Source organism: Asterias rubens, chromosome 4 (assembly GCF_902459465.1).
Source record: "Asterias rubens chromosome 4, eAstRub1.3, whole genome shotgun sequence".
NCBI classification, from domain to species: domain Eukaryota; kingdom Metazoa; phylum Echinodermata; class Asteroidea; order Forcipulatida; family Asteriidae; genus Asterias; species Asterias rubens.
This window is the reverse complement of record NC_047065.1, coordinates 10,961,035-10,974,175: the sequence shown is the minus strand read 5'-3', so window position 1 is coordinate 10,974,175 and position 13,141 is coordinate 10,961,035. Positions and strand designations below refer to the sequence as shown.

At 45.3% G+C, this 13,141-nt stretch overlaps 1 long non-coding RNA gene across 2 annotated transcripts; it reads right to left on the bottom strand.

Moving 5' to 3' along the window:
* Nucleotides 1-562: 562 nt before the first annotated feature.
* On the bottom strand, nt 563-3,239 carry LOC117289762. 2 transcript variants are annotated; one of them, XR_004518976.1, is made up of 3 exons: nt 3,207-3,239; nt 1,336-1,465; nt 563-1,068 (listed from the first exon to the last, which is right to left on the bottom strand). It is a non-coding gene; the product is annotated as an uncharacterized LOC117289762 (long non-coding RNA). The 2 variants fall into 2 exon arrangements; XR_004518977.1 differs by lacking the exon at nt 3,207-3,239 and adding an exon at nt 1,885-1,925.
* Between the last annotated feature and the right edge of the window lie 9,902 nt (nt 3,240-13,141).

Here is a 13,141-nt window from a genome sequence, read left to right as displayed (position 1 = left end):
CGACATTGTCATGACCTTTGTAATGAAATAACCTCGTTAATGAGTACTCTATGACAGTGTCATGACCCTTGTAATTAAACAAACTCGTTAAATGAGTACTCTTAAACAACCTCCATATTCACACAACACAATGTCATGACCTTTCACATTAAAAGCTTTATTAAGAGTTACCAACAAAACAACATGGTGGCCACCATGTAAGCTACCCCAGAACAAATACCATGTAAACAATTAAACTAATAAATAATTGAAAGACAAATTAAGTAGTAACAATACAAAACTTAATGTCTAATAAACACTTAAAACACACTCCTTAAAAGAAATTGTGCTCTTTTTATTTGTTATGAATTTACTACAAATAAACTTGTGTTGTTTCGTATTTTGTAATGAGCAAACTGCATTACAAATTAACTTAACTTGTTTCACGGTTGTAATGCGGTACTTCATTACGCACATGAAACGTTTACATACTTGCAATAAGGTACTTCATTGCAAGCATGTTATAATTACATGATTGTAATGAAGTACCTCATTACAAACATGCAGTTTTTGTATGTGAATACATGAACTTGTATAGTACCTCGATACAAGTTTAACATGTATTCTGTCTACATACTTGTAATGAAGTACCTCATTTCAAGTATGTTGACAATAATTCGAAAAGCCCATATACTTCCAAGAATGAATTAAACAGGCCAACGAAATGTGAAATCTTCACAAATCTTTTTGTGTGTTATTTTAAGTGACATAATATCTAGCCTATGTGGCTCAATACTGCAGAAGGAAGGCCTCTTCATCACCATTCCACCTTGATCTTTCTTGTGCTTGTTGCATCCGAGTGACGCTTGTAAATTTTCTGATGTCATCCATCTATCGCCAACTTGGTCTGTCTCTTCGTCTCATTCGTGTTCTTGGGATTCATTCTGTTGACAATGTGTCCATCTGTTGTCATGACGCCTTAGATGAGGTGGTGATGATGTTGTATGCTATGCTAATTTTTAATGGTACTGCATAAGGTTGCTAAGCATCTTGATGTGTCCAACTCAAAGTTGTTCGACTGTGTTAGTCCTGTAATATGATCAAAAAAAGAAAGAAAATACAGTTAGACTGCGACTTGGATTTAAAGATCGAAGATTTGTGCATAATAGTAACAATAATGGCTTTTTATAAAGCATGCATATCCCTCACTCAATGACGCTCCTGGCGCTTTAACATGCAGTATTCGTGCAAGGTAAATGGGACTAACTTTAATTATGAGACCCAAGAAATGTCTATTTTGTGCACTTCAATGGATTTCTAAACTTTCAACTCAAGCTTAACTAAAAGACATTTTACCTTCAAATTCCATTTGGGACCCTGGTATGTAGCTGCCTCAAGCCATGATGTATCTCTCTCTCTGTACTGTGATGTCACATCTTCATGGTCCATGTTGACGGGATGGCTGGAAAGCAGTCGTCACAATCATCTGAAAGAAAATTACAATGTACTACATCAGTACAAACCATATAAAGACATAGATCATCAGGGGCAAATTTCATAGAGCTGCTTATAGGCACAAAAAGGATCCAAGCATAAAATAATAGAGAACTGTTTTAGCAATATTTTCTGCCTAAAAAACAGCTCAATAAAATTGGTCCCAGATGATCATCACAGGACTACTGCTTAAAAGAAAAAAAATGCTTAAACTGACATAAAACTCATAGATCCACAAAAAAAACTTGGCTAGGACAAGCACTTTTAAAGGCATGTATCGAAGGAAAGGAACCTTGTAGGGGATGGGATCTCCAACACCATTTGGGGGTCTAAACCAAGATGTTTTCTAAGAGGGACCAAGTGTTAAACCGAGACCCCTTGAATTAACAAGATCATTTTCTAGCCATCTACCAATGTTTGATGTGCTTCAATCACATGGGATGATGTCCTCTAGGCAGGCACCCTCTGGGATGTGGCTTGTAGTCAGGCACCCTCTGGGATGTGGCTTGTAGTCAGGCACCCTCTGGGATGTGGCTTGTAGTCAGGCACCCTCTGGGTTGTGGCTTGTAGTCAGGCACCCTCTGAGATGTGGCTCGTAGTCAGGCACCCTCTGGGATGTGGCTTGTAGTCAGGCACCCTCTGGGATGTGGCTTGTAGTCAGGCACCCTCTGGGATGTGGCTTGTAGTCAGGCACCCTCTGGGATGTGGCTTGTAGTCAGGCACCCCCTGGGTTGTGGCTTGTAGTCAGGCACCCTCTGGGATGTGGCTTGTAGTCAGGCACCCTCTGGGATGTGGCTGTAGTCAGGCACCCTCTGGGATGTGGCTTGTAGTCATGCACCCTCTGGGATGAGGCTTGTAGTCAGGCAGATGGTTCCAGTTCACCGTCGCTGTAGAAAATAAAAGACAAACATAAACAGTGAGAAAAGTGCACTTCGAAACAGAGTTATTCATGTTAAGTTTATGACTGTCAGGTGTACAAAAATGGTGTGCGTGGTTGTTATATGACGTGTTAACAATGACGGATGGTGTAGAGTTAGAGATTAAGATGTCACATGCAATGCAAGCATGCTGGGATATGAGCTTAGTAGATTTAGGTTAGTGTGCAACGCTGCGCAAGCAGTAACTGGGTAGGACGTACAAGTTTGGTTAGTATAGCAGAGTTATAAATAAATTAGTGATGGTAAGGATGTGGCTTGTAGTCAGGCACCCTCTGGGATGTGGCTTGTAGTCAGGCACCCTCTGGGATGTGGCTTGTAGTCAGGCACCCTCTGGAATGTGGCTTGTAGTCAGGCTGTAAAGCAGTCGTCACAATCATCTGAAAGAAAATTACAATGTACTACATCAGTACAAACCATATAAAGACATAGATCATCAGGGGCAAATTTCATAGAGCTGCTTATAGGCACAAAAAGATCCGAGCATAAAATAATAGAGAACTGTTTTAGCAATATTTCCTGCCTAAACAGCTCAATAAAATTGGTCCCAGATGATCATCACAGGACTACTGCTTAAAAGAAAAAAAATGCTTAAACTGACATAAAACTCTTCATAGATCCACAAAAAAAACTTGGCGAGCACAAGCACTTTTAAAGGCATTTATCGAAGGAAAGGAACCTTGTAGGGGATGGGACTTCCAACACCATTTGGGGATCTAAACCAAAATGTTTTCTAAGAGGGACCAAGTGTTAAACCGAGACCCCTTGAATTAACAAGATCATTTTCTATTCATCTACCAATGTTTGATGTGCTTCAATCACATGGGATGATGTCCTCTAGGCAGGCACCCTCTGGGATGTGGCTTGTAGTCAGGCACCCTCTGGGATGTGGCTTGTAGTCAGACACCCTCTGGGATGTGGCTTGTAGTCAGGCACCCTCTGGGATGTGGCTTGTAGTCAGGCACCCTCTGGGATGTGGCTCGTAGTCAGGCACCCTCTGGGATGTGGCTTGTAGTCAGGCACCCTCTGGGATGTGGCTTGTAGTCAGGCACCCTCTGGGATGTGGCTTGTAGCCAGGCACCCTCTGGGATGTGGCTTGTAGTCAGGCACCCTCTGGGATGTGGCTTGTAGTCAGGCACCCTCTGGGATGTGGCTTGTAGTCAGGCACCCTATGGTGTGCGTGGTTGTTATATGACGTGTTGACAATGACGGATGGTGTAGAGTTAGAGATTAAGATGTCACATGCAATGCAAGCATGCTGGGATATGAGCTTAGTAGATTTAGGTTAGTGTGCAACGCTGCGCAAGCAGTAACTGGGTAGGACGTACAAGTTTGGTTAGTATAGCAGAGTTATAAATAAATTAGTGATGGTAAGGATGTGGCTTGTAGTCAGGCACCCTCTGGGATGTGGCTTGTAGTCAGGCACCAAAGCAGTCGTCACAATCATCTGAAAAAAAATTACAATGTACTACATCAGTACAAACCATATAAAGACATAGATCATCAGGGGCAAATTTCATAGAGCTGTTCATAGGCACAAAATGATCCGAGCATAAAATAATAGAGAACTGTTTTAGCAATATTTCCTGCCTAAACAGCTCAATAAAATTGGTCCCAGATGATCATCACTGGACTACTGCTTAAACCCAAAAAAATGCTTAAACTGACATAAAACTCTTCATAGATCCACAAAAAAAACTTGGCTAGGACAAGCACTTTTAAAGGCATTTATCGAAAGAAAGGAACCTTGTAGGGGATGGGACTTCCAACACCATTTGGGGATCTAAACCAACATGGTTTCTAAGAGGGACCAAGTGTTAAACCGAGACCCCTTGAATTAACAAGATCATTTTCTAGCCATCTACCAATGTTTGATGTGCTTCAATCACATGGGATGATGTCCTCTAGGCAGGCACCCTCTGGGATGTGGCTTGTGGTCAGGCACCCTCTGGGATGTGGCTTGTAGTCAGGCACCCTCTGGGATGTGGCTTGTAGTCAGGCACCCTCTGGGATGTGGCTTGTAGTCAGGCACCCTCTGGGATGTGGCTTGTAGTCAGGCACCCTCTGGGATGTGGCTTGTAGTCAGGCACCCTCTGGGATGTGGCTCGTAGTCAGGCACCCTCTGGGATGTGGCTTGTAGTCAGGCACCCTCTGGGATGTGGCTTGTAGTCAGGCAGATGGTTCTAGTTCACCGTCGCCGTAGAAAATAAAAGACAAACATAAACAGTGAGAAAAGTGCACTTCGAAACAGAGTTATTCATGTTAAGTTTATGACTGTCAGGTGTACAAAAATGGTGTGCGTGGTTGTTATATGACGTGTTGACAATGACGGATGGTGTAGAGTTAGAGATTAAGATGTCACATGCAATGCAAGCATGCTGGGATATGAGCTTAGTAGATTTAGGTTAGTGTGCAACGCTGCGCAAGCAGTAACTGGGTAGGACGTACAGGCACCCTCTGGGTTGTGGCTTGTAGTCAGGCACCCTCTGGGATGGGGCTTGTAGTCAGGCACCCTCTGGGATGTGGCTCTTAGTCAGGCACCCTCTGGGATGTGGCTTGTAGTCAGGCACCCTCTGGGATGTGGCTTGTAGTCAGGCACCCTCTGGGATGTGGCTTGTAGTCAGGCTGGAAAGCAGTCGTCACAATCATCTGAAAGAAAATTACAATGTACTACATCAGTACAAACCATATAAAGACATAGATCATCAGGGGCAAATTTCATAGAGCTGCTTATAGGCACAAAAAGGATCCAAGCATAAAATAATAGAGAACTGTTTTAGCAATATTTCTGCCTAAACAGCTCAATAAAATTGGTCCCAGATGATCATCACAGGACTACTGCTTAAAAGAAAAAAAATGCTTAAACTGACATAAAACTCTTCATAGATCCACAAAAAAAACTTGGCTAGGACAAGCACTTTTAAAGGCATTTATCGAAGGAAAGGAACCTTGTAGGGGATGGGACTTCCAACACCATTTGGGGATCTAAACCAACATGTTTTCTAAGAGGGACCAAGTGTTAAACCGAGACCCCTTGAATTAACAAGATCATTTTCTAGCCATCTACCAATGTTTGATGTGCTTCAATCACATGGGATGATGTCCTCTAGGCAGGCACCCTCTGGGATGTGGCTTGTAGTCAGGCACCCTCTGGGATGTGGCTTGTAGTCAGGCACCCTCTGGGATGTGGCTTGTAGTCAGGAACCCTCTGGGATGTGGCTTGTAGTCAGGCACCCTCTGGGATGTGGCTTGTAGTCAGGCACCCTCTGGGATGTGGCTTGTAGTCAGGCACCCTCTGGGATGTGGCTTGTAGTCAGGCACCCTCTGGGATGTGGCTTGTAGTCAGGCACCCTCTGGGGCGTGGCTCGTAGTCAGGCACCCTCTGGGATGTGGCTTGTAGTCAGGCACCCTCTGGGATGTGGCTTGTAGTCAGGCTGGAAAGCAGTCGTCACAATCATTTGAAAGAAAATTACAATGTACTACATCAGTACAAACCATATAAAGACATAGATCATCAGGGGCAAATTTCATAGAGCTGCTTATAGGCACAAAAAGGATCCAAGCATAAAATAATAGAGAACTGTTTTAGCAATATTTTCTGCCTAAACAGCTCAATAAAATTGGTCCCAGATGATCATCACAGGACTACTGCTTAAAAGAAAAAAAATGCTTAAACTGACATAAAACTCTTCATAGATCCACAAAAAAAACTTGGCTAGGACAAGCACTTTTAAAGGCATTTATCGAAGGAAAGGAACCTTGTAGGGGATGGGACTTCCAACACCATTTGGGGATCTAAACCAACATGTTTTCTAAGAGGGACCAAGTGTTAAACCGAGACCCCTTGAATTAACAAGATCATTTTCTAGCCATCTACCAATGTTTGATGTGCTTCAATCACATGGGATGATGTCCTCTAGGCAGGCACCCTCTGGGATGTGGCTTGTAGTCAGGCACCCTCTGGGATGTGGCTTGTAGTCAGGCACCCTCTGGGATGTGGCTTGTAGTCAGACACCCTCTGGGATGTGGCTTGTAGTCAGGCACCCTCTGGGATGTGGCTCGTAGTCAGGCACCCTCTGGGATGTGGCTTGTAGTCAGGCACCCTCTGGGATGTGGCTTGTAGTCAGGCACCCTCTGGGATGTGGCTCGTAGTCAGGCACCCTCTGGGATGTGGCTTGTAGTCATGCACCCTCTGGGATGAGGCTTGTAGTCAGGCAGATGGTTCCAGTTCACCGTCGCCGTAGAAAATAAAAGACAAACATAAACAGTGAGAAAAGTGCACTTCGAAACAGAGTTATTCATGTTAAGTTTATGACTGTCAGGTGTACAAAAATGGTGTGCGTGGTTGTTATATGACGTGTTAACAATGACGGATGGTGTAGAGTTAGAGATTAAGATGTCACATGCAATGCAAGCATGCTGGGATATGAGCTTAGTAGATTTAGGTTAGTGTGCAACGCTGCGCAAGCAGTAACTGGGTAGGACGTACAAGTTTGGTTAGTATAGCAGAGTTATAAATAAATTAGTGATGGTAAGGATGTGGCTTGTAGTCAGGCACCCTCTGGGATGTGGCTTGTAGTCAGGCACCCTCTGGGATGTGGCTTGTAGTCAGGCACCCTCTGGATGTGGCTTGTAGTCAGGCTGGAAAGCAGTCGTCACAATCATCTGAAAGAAAATTACAATGTACTACATCAGTACAAACCATATAAAGACATAGATCATCAGGGGCAAATTTCATAGAGCTGCTTATAGGCACAAAAAGGATCCAAGCATAAAATAATAGAGAACTGTTTTAGCAATATTTCCTGCCTAAACAGCTCAATAAAATTGGTCCCAGATGATCATCACAGGACTACTGCTTAAAAGAAAAAAAATGCTTAAACTTACATAAAACTCTTCATAGATCCACAAAAAAAACTTGGCTAGCACAAGCACTTTTAAAGGCATTTATCGAAGGAAAGGAACCTTGTGGGGGATGGGACTTCAAACACCATTTGGGGATCTAAACCAAGATGTTTTCTAAGAGGGACCAAGTGTTAAACCGAGACCCCTGGAATTAACAAGATCATTTTCTAGCCATCTACCAATGTTTGATGTGCTTCAATCACATGGGATGATTTCCTCTAGGCAGGCACCCTCTGGGATGTGGCTTGTAGTCAGGCACCCTCTGGGATGTGGCTTGTAGTCAGGCACCCTCTGGGATGTGGCTTGTAGTCAGACACCCTCTGGGATGTGGCTTGTAGTCAGGCACCCTCTGGGATGTGGCTCGTAGTCAGGCACCCTCTGGGATGTGGCTTGTAGTCAGGCACCCTCTGGGATGTGGCTTGTAGTCAGGCACCCTCTGGGATGTGGCTCGTAGTCAGGCACCCTCTGGGATGTGGCTTGTAGTCATGCACCCTCTGGGATGAGGCTTGTAGTCAGGCAGATGGTTCCAGTTCACCGTCGCCGTAGAAAATAAAAGACAAACATAAACAGTGAGAAAAGTGCACTTCGAAACAGAGTTATTCATGTTAAGTTTATGACTGTCAGGTGTACAAAAATGGTGGCGTGGTTGTTATATGACGTGTTAACAATGACGGATGGTGTAGAGTTAGAGATTAAGATGTCACATGCAATGCAAGCATGCTGGGATATGAGCTTAGTAGATTTAGGTTAGTGTGCAACGCTGCGCAAGCAGTAACTGGGTAGGACGTACAAGTTTGGTTAGTATAGCAGAGTTATAAATAAATTAGTGATGGTAAGGATGTGGCTTGTAGTCAGGCACCCTCTGGGATGTGGCTTGTAGTCAGGCACCCTCTGGGATGTGGCTTGTAGTCAGACACCCTCTGGGATGTGGCTCGTAGTCAGGCACTCTCTGGGATGTGGCTTGTAGTCAGGCACCCTCTGGGATGTGGCTTGTAGTCACGCACCCTCTGGGATGTGGCTTGTAGTCAGGCACCCTCTGGGATGTGGCTTGTAGCCAGGCACCCTCTGGGATGTGGCTTGTAGTCAGGCACCCTCTGGGATGTGGCTGGTAGTCAGGCACCCTCTGGGATGTGGCTTGTAGTCAGGCACCCTCTGGGATGTGGCTTGTAGTCAGGCACCCTTTGTGATGTGGCTTGTAGTCAGGCACCCTCTGGGATGTGGCTCGTAGTCAGGCACCCTCTGGGATGTGGCTTGTAGTCAGGCACCCTCTGGGATGTGGCTTGTAGTCAGGCACCCTCTGGGATGTGGCTTGTAGTCAGGCACCCTCTGGGATGTGGCTTGTAGTCAGGCTGGAAAGCAGTCGTCACAATCATCTGAAAGAAAATTACAATGTACTACATCAGTACAAACCATATAAAGACATAGATCATCAGGGGCAAATTTCATAGAGCTGCTTATAGGCACAAAAAGGATCCAAGCATAAAATAATAGAGAACTGTTTTAGCAATATTTCCTGCCTAAACAGCTCAATAAAATTGGTCCCAGATGATCATCACAGGACTACTGCTTAAAAGAAAAAAAATGCTTAAACTGACATAAAACTCTTCATAGATCCACAAAAAAAACTTGGCTAGGACAAGCACTTTTAAAGGCATTTATCGAAGGAAAGGAACCTTGTAGGGGATGGGACTTCCAACACCATTTGGGGATCTAAACCAACATGTTTTCTAAGAGGGACCAAGTGTTAAACCGAGACCCCTTGAATTAACAAGATCATTTTCTAGCCATCTACCAATGTTTGATGTGCTTCAATCACATGGGATGATGTCCTCTAGGCAGGCACCCTCTGGGATGTGGCTTGTAGTCAGGCACCCTCTGGGATGTGGCTTGTAGTCAGGCACCCTCTGGGATGTGGCTTGTAGTCAGGCACCCTCTGGGATGTGGCTTGTAGTCAGGCACCCTCTGGGTTGTGGCTTGTAGTCAGGCACCCTCTGGGTTGTGGCTTGTAGTCAGGCACCCTCTGGGATGTGGCTGTAGTCAGGCACCCTCTGGGATGTGGCTTGTAGTCATGCACCCTCTGGGATGAGGCTTGTAGTCAGGCAGATGGTTCCAGTTCACCGTCGCTGTAGAAAATAAAAGACAAACATAAACAGTGAGAAAAGTGCACTTCGAAACAGAGTTATTCATGTTAAGTTTATGACTGTCAGGTGTACAAAAATGGTGTGCGTGGTTGTTATATGACGTGTTAACAATGACGGATGGTGAAGAGTTAGAGATTAAGATGTCACATGCAATGCAAGCATGCTGGGATATGAGCTTAGTAGATTTAGGTTAGTGTGCAACGCTGCGCAAGCAGTAACTGGGTAGGACGTACAAGTTTGGTTAGAATAGCAGAGTTATAAATAAATTAGTGATGGTAAGGATGTGGCTTGTAGTCAGGCACCCTCTGGGATGTGGCTTGTAGTCAGGCACCCTCTGGGATGTGGCTTGCAGTCAGGCACCCTCTGGAATGTGGCTTGTAGTCAGGCTGTAAAGCAGTCGTCACAATCATCTGAAAGAAAATTACAATGTACGACATCAGTACAAACCATATAAAGACATAGATCATCAGGGGCAAATTTCATAGAGCTGCTTATAGGCACAAAAAGATCCGAGCATAAAATAATAGAGAACTGTTTTAGCAATATTTCCTGCCTAAACAGCTCAATAAAATTGGTCCCAGATGATCATCACAGGACTACTGCTTAAAAGAAAAAAAATGCTTAAACTGACATAAAACTCTTCATAGATCCACAAAAAAAACTTGGCGAGCACAAGCACTTATAAAGGCATTTATCGAAGGAAAGGAACCTTGTAGGGGATGGGACTTCCAACACCATTTGGGGATCTAAACCAAAATGTTTTCTAAGAGGGACCAAGTGTTAAACCGAGACCCCTTGAATTAACAAGATCATTTTCTAGCCATCTACCAATGTTTGATGTGCTTCAATCACATGGGATGATGTCCTCTAGGCAGGCACCCTCTGGGATGTGGCTTGTAGTCAGGCACCCTCTGGGATGTGGCTTGTAGTCAGGCACCATCTGGGATGTGGCTTGTAGTCAGACACCCTCTGGGATGTGGCTTGTAGTCAGGCAACCTCTGGTTTGTGGCTCGTAGTCAGGCACCCTCTGGGATGTGGCTTGTAGTCAGGCACCCTCTGGGATGTGGCTGTAGTCAGGCACCCTCTGGGATGTGGCTTGTAGTCATGCACCCTCTGGGATGAGGCTTGTAGTCAGGCAGATGGTTCCAGTTCACCGTCGCTGTAGAAAATAAAAGACAAACATAAACAGTGAGAAAAGTGCACTTCGAAACAGAGTTATTCATGTTAAGTTTATGACTGTCAGGTGTACAAAAATGGTGTGCGTGGTTGTTATATGACGTGTTAACAATGACGGATGGTGAAGAGTTAGAGATTAAGATGTCACATGCAATGCAAGCATGCTGGGATATGAGCTTAGTAGATTTAGGTTAGTGTGCAACGCTGCGCAAGCAGTAACTGGGTAGGACGTACAAGTTTGGTTAGTATAGCAGAGTTATAAATAAATTAGTGATGGTATGGATGTGGCTTGTAGTCAGGCACCCTCTGGGATGTGGCTTGTAGTCAGGCACCCTCTGGGATGTGGCTTGTAGTCAGACACCCTCTGGGATGTGGCTTGTAGTCAGGCACCCTCTGGGATGTGGCTCGTAGTCAGGCACCCTCTGGGATGTGGCTTGTAGTCAGGCACCCTCTGGGATGTGGCTTGTAGTCACGCACCCTCTGGGATGTGGCTTGTAGTCAGGCACCCTCTGGGATGTGGCTTGTAGCCAGGCACCCTCTGGGATGTGGCTTGTAGTCAGGCACCCTCTGGGATGTGGCTCGTAGTCAGGCACCCTCTGGGATGTGGCTTGTAGTCAGGCACCCTCTGGGATGTGGCTTGTAGTCAGGCACCCTTTGTGATGTGGCTTGTAGTCAGGCACCCTCTGGGATGTGGCTCGTAGTCAGGCACCCTCTGGGATGTGGCTTGTAGTCAGGCACCCTCTGGGATGTGGCTTGTAGTCAGGCACCCTCTGGGATGTGGCTTGTAGTCAGGCACCCTCTGGAATGTGGCTTGTAGTCAGGCTGGAAAGCAGTCGTCACAATCATCTGAAAGAAAATTACAATGTACTACATCAGTACAAACCATATAAAGACATAGATCATCAGGGGCAAATTTCATAGAGCTGCTTATAGGCACAAAAAGGATCCAAGCATAAAATAATAGAGAACTGTTTTAGCAATATTTCCTGCCTAAACAGCTCAATAAAATTGGTCCCAGATGATCATCACAGGACTACTGCTTAAAAGAAAAAAAATGCTTAAACTGACATAAAACTCTTCATAGATCCACAAAAAAAACTTGGCGAGCACAAGCACTTTTAAAGGCATTTATCGAAGGAAAGGAACCTTGTAGGGGATGGGACTTCCAACACCATTTGGCGATCTAAACCAAAATGTTTTCTAAGAGGGACCAAGTGTTAAACCGAGACCCCTTGAATTAACAAGATCATTTTCTAGCCATCTACCAATGTTTGATGTGCTTCAATCACATGGGATGATGTCCTCTAGGCAGGCACCCTCTGGGATGTGGCTTGTAGTCAGGCACCCTCTGGGATGTGGCTTGTAGTCAGGCACCCTCTGGGATGTGGCTTGTAGTCAGGCACCCTCTGGGTTGTGGCTTGTAGTTAGGCACCCTCTGGGTTGTGGCTTGTAGTCAGGCACCCTCTGGGATGTGGCTCGTAGTCAGGCACCCTCTGGGATGTGGCTTGTAGTCAGGCACCCTCTGGGATGTGGCTTGTAGTCAGGCACCCTCTGGGATGTGGCTCGTAGTCAGGCACCCTCTGGGATGTGGCTTGTAGTCAGGCACCCTCTGGGATGTGGCTTGTAGTCAGGCACCCTCTGGGATGTGGCTTGTAGTCAGGCACCCTCTGGGATGTGGCTTGTAGCCAGGCACCCTCTGGGATGTGGCTTGTAGTCAGGCACCCTCTGGGATGTGGCTCGTAGTCAGGCACCCTCTGGGATGTGGCTTGTAGTCAGGCACCCTCTGGGATGTGGCTTGTAGTCAGGCACCCTTTGTGATGTGGCTTGTAGTCAGGCACCCTCTGGGATGTGGCTCGTAGTCAGGCACCCTCTGGGATGTGGCTTGTAGTCAGGCACCCTCTGGGATGTGGCTTGTAGTCAGGCACCCTCTGGGATGTGGCTTGTAGTCAGGCACCCTCTGGAATGTGGCTTGTAGTCAGGCTGGAAAGCAGTCGTCACAATCATCTGAAAGAAAATTACAATGTACTACATCAGTACAAACCATATAAAGACATAGATCATCAGGGGCAAATTTCATAGAGCTGCTTATAGGCACAAAAAGGATCCAAGCATAAAATAATAGAGAACTGTTTTAGCAATATTTCCTGCCTAAACAGCTCAATAAAATTGGTCCCAGATGATCATCACAGGACTACTGCTTAAAAGAAAAAAAATGCTTAAACTGACATAAAACTCTTCATAGATCCACAAAAAAAACTTGGCGAGCACAAGCACTTTTAAAGGCATTTATCGAAGGAAAGGAACCTTGTAGGGGATGGGACTTCCAACACCATTTGGCGATCTAAACCAAAATGTTTTCTAAGAGGGACCAAGTGTTAAACCGAGACCCCTTGAATTAACAAGATCATTTTCTAGCCATCTACCAATGTTTGATGTGCTTCAATCACATGGGATGATGTCCTCCAGGCAGGCACCCTCTGGGATGTGGCTTGTAGTCAGGCACCCTCTGGG